Source organism: Nannospalax galili, unplaced genomic scaffold (assembly GCF_000622305.1).
Source record: "Nannospalax galili isolate Female #2095 unplaced genomic scaffold, S.galili_v1.0 scaffold717, whole genome shotgun sequence".
In the NCBI taxonomy this organism is placed as follows: domain Eukaryota; kingdom Metazoa; phylum Chordata; class Mammalia; order Rodentia; family Spalacidae; genus Nannospalax; species Nannospalax galili.
Window position 1 is genome coordinate 94,337 of NW_008339763.1, and position 4,226 is coordinate 98,562.

Sequence of the window (4,226 nt, forward strand, 5' to 3'; positions counted from 1 at the left end):
CAGTGATGCTGGTCTCTTGTTACTTACAGCTGATTTTTCAGCCCCAGCTAACCAGCATCAATTGTCCCAGTAAAGCAAAGGTTTTGCTTCAGGTTCTGGTCTCTTCTTAATCACAGCTGATTCTTCAGCCCCAGCTGACCAGAACCCACAGATTCTCAATCTAAAATCTCATGCAAACAGCCCTGATGGTCTCCTCTTCTCTTTGAAGCTTCACAAGCCAGGCCTCCATCATCTACAACTCTTTCAGCATAACTGTTCCAAGCTCCACAGCAACAAACTGAGCATGCAATGGCTTTTCCAGCCCGAAGTTCCAAACACTTCCACAGTCCTCCCGAAAACACAAAGGTCAGGTCTGTCACAGCAATACCCCACTCTCGGTACCAATCTCTGTCCTAGTTTATTTCTTCATTGCTGTGACAAAACACTCTGACCACTACTAAGTTGGGGAGGAAAGGGTTTATTGAGCTTACATCTCCCAGGTTGTAGTTCATCAGGGAGCCCAAGGTAGGAACTCAGAACAGGAACCTGGAAGCAGGAGCTGGAGTACAGGCCATGGAAGAATGCTGTTTACTGGCTTGCTCCCCTGGCCCCTGCTCAGCCTGCTTTCTTATGCAACACAGACATACCTGCCCAGGGGTGGCACCACCCACAGTGGGCTGGGCCCTCCCACATCACTCATCAAGAAAATGCCCCTCAGACATGGCCACAGGCCAGTCCAATAGAGGAGATTCCTCAACTGAGGCTCCCTCAACCCAGGTGTGTCAAGTTGACACTAAAGCTATCCAGCACAGGCTCCAACACCTGTTTTAATTAGTTCAACAGCAGCACAGGCTGCAGCAGCAGCAGCAGCTGGAGGAACTGCAAATAGTCTTACAGGCAGCACAAATGATCTATTTTGGCCAACTGGTACTCAGCCACCACAGCAACAGCAGCAGCGGCAGCCACACACTAATCTGTGGTCAAATTCATTTTATGGGAGCAGTTCTTTGGCTAATAGATGGTACTACAAAAGGTAGATGGGCCATAGATGTCACATGCTAGGCCTGGTCACTGAGCTCCCCACAATCAGACTTCTCACAGGCCATAGGCCCTGCGATTGAGTAAAGAGTCCTGCCCAGCCTGCTGGGCCTTCTTTATTTTCTCACGGACCTGGTCAACCTGGAAGTACATCTCTTGGCTTTGGAAGTGGTAGTTCTTTGGGAGCTGCTATAGGCTCAGCCCTCAGTAGATATGGTTCATCAGTTGGCAGTTCTGCAAGTAGTAGTGCCACAAGGAGAGAGTCTCTATCTACTAGTTCTGACTTGTACAAAAGATCTAGTAGCAGCCTAGCACCCATAGGGCAACCATTTTACAGTAGCCTGGGATTTTCCACCTCTCTAAATCCAGTAGGCATGTCTCTGCTGAGCCAAACTCCAGGACATTCACTTAGGCCACCACCATCACTCTCATCACATGGATCCTCATCCAGTTTGCATTTACAAGGACTGATGAATGGTAGTGATTGGTATATCTCTGCAGCACCTGGAGCAGAAGCAAAGTACCAAAGTGTTTCAAGCACTTTAGTTCCAGCAGCCAGATCTTTCCTCCTTCTCAACTCCGGTATAACAGATCTGATATTATGCCTTCTGGCGGAAGTAGATTATTGGAAGATTTTGGAAACAACCACTTTCCAAACCTTCAGCTTAGAGATTTAATTGGACATGTTGAGTTTTCTCAAGACCAGCATGGTTCTAGATTCATACAGCAAAAACTAGAAAGAGCTACTTCAGCTGAGCAACAGATGGTATTTAATGAAATTCTACAGGCAGCGTATCAACAAATAATGGATGTTTTTGGAAACTATGTTATACAGAAGTTTTTTGAGTTTGGGAGTTTGGATCAAAAGTTAGCCCTAGCTACTCATATTTGTGGTAATGTTCTACCTTTAGACTTGCAGATGTATGGCTGCTACATCATTCAGAAAGCATTGGAGTCCATTTCTTATGATCAGCAGAGTGAAATGGTAAAGGAGCTAGATGGTCATGTGCTCAAATGTGTTAAAGATCATAATGGAAACCATGTTATACAGAAATATATTGAATGTATTCAGCACAGTCTCTGCAGTTCATTGATGCTTTCAAAGGACAAGTGTTTGTACTTTCAACCCATCCTTACGGATGCAGAGTAATTCAGTGTATGCAGTAATTCAGTGTATTCAGAGCATTGCACTGCAGAGCAGATCTTACCTATCTTAGAAGAACTTCACCAACATACAGAGCAGTTGGTATAGGATCAGTATGGCAATTATGTTATTCAGCGTGTACCGGAACATGGTCGACCTGAAGACAAGAGCAAAATTGTTTCTGAAATCAGAGGAAAGGTCTTAGCCCTGAGTCAACACAAATTTGCCAGCAATGTCGTAGAAAAGTGTGTTAGTCATGCCTCCCGTGCTGAGAGAGCTCTACTGATTGATGAGGTTTGCTGTCAGAATGATGGTCCTCACAGTGCCTTATACACCATGATAAAGAATCAGTATGCCAATTACATGCTTCAGAAGATGACTGATATGGGTGAACCTACTCAGAGAAAGATAATCATGCACAAGATTCAACCCCACTACTCTGTGCAAATATACATATGGGAAAGATATACTGGCCAAGTTGGAAAAATATTATTTGAAAAATAGCCCATATTTAGGGCCTATTGGAGGACCACCAAATGGAATGCAATAAGGAAAAGGAGAAAGAAGATGACTTAACCATGTTGAAAGAATGGATTCTCTTTGTGAATTATCAAAACACAACTCAACTATGAATCTTTGATTTTTTTTAAAGCAAAACTATTTATTGACTTTCTTCATCCATTTGTAAAATTTTAAGGTTCTTGTGTATATTTAGGGGGTGGGATGGTGAATTATAAATTATATTCATGGGGCTGGAGAGATGGCTCAGCAGTTAAGAACACTGATTGTTCTTGCAGAAGACCAGGGTTCACATCCCAGCACCCACATGGCAGCTAACAACTGTCCGTAACTCCAATCCCAGGGGATCTGACAGCCTCTTCTGACCTCTGCAGGCATTGCATGACATGGGTGCACTCACCTACATGCAGACAATACACACATACACATAAAATTTTTAAAAATAACTAAAATTTTTAAAAAATGATATTCAGCCTTGGGTGGAAACCTAACAGATTGAATTGCTGGCAAAGCACAGAATGCCTGTATATGCTGTAACTCTATCCCAATAAATAAAACAAAACAAAAAAAGAAACTGTCACATATTTTGTAAATTTTTACCTTGTAAAGTTACAAAAATAGGGGTTTTATTTGGGGGGGTTGGTGTTTTTTTAATGACAAGAATTGAACAGTTTATTATTTTGAGACAATTGTTGCAGACATGAATATTTAAATTTTTCTAAGCAAGGTGCTTTAACAATAAAAATTTTTTTAAATTGGAAAGAGCCAATAACTTGGATCAAAGCTCACAAAGAATCCCAAATTAATGTGGACTCCCATCATCTCCCTATATTTGGTAAACAATGCTTTTAATAATAGCTTTCATAACACTAAAGAAGACAGAAAACTGAAATTTTTTTCAAAGCACACAAGAAATGGTGGTATCACATTACTTGAAGGTGATGCTGGGGTGGGCATGGGGAGTGAAGTATCCTTTTTACTATTTCCCACTACAGACCAGCCACTACCAGACTAAAAACAACAACAAAAAGAAACAACTGAAAAAGCAAGTCACTTCCCCAGTTTATAAAAGAGTTCCAGTTTGACAATATCTATGAATTTAAACAGAGAGCCCCAGTTGGGCAATAGAATGAATAATTCAACTGCATAAAAATCAGTGAGGTGGTTAGAACCATTAACTATCTCAGGCATGACTACGTGGCCTTTCCAAAAGTTAATATACATACAAGGCACATTGATATAAAAATAGATCTCTGGCCAACAATATATTAAGTAAGCAAATTAAAATTTGGCTCTGCAGACTACCATCCTCAGGCCTCTTGGGGTAAGTCTATAGCTCAACTCTCACGCTGGGACTCCCTAAGGCATATTCACCCTTCCATCCCTCCTGCCATTATATACTCCTAGTTTGGGCCCTGCGCCATTCCTAGTCTTGGGGCCCCAGACACCTGGGGAACCAATACTGCTTCCTGATCCTTCTCACCCAGACCAACTCAGTCACTTTCTTGGGCTCCAGGAGCACCACTTCTGGTCCTGGCCCCGCCCT

General features: G+C 42.4%; 1 pseudogene; it reads left to right on the top strand.

Moving 5' to 3' along the window:
- The window catches only part of LOC103735296, a 5,378-nt pseudogene extending 2,667 nt beyond the window's left edge, over positions 1-2,711 (top strand).
- The last annotated feature ends 1,515 nt before the right edge of the window (positions 2,712-4,226 follow it).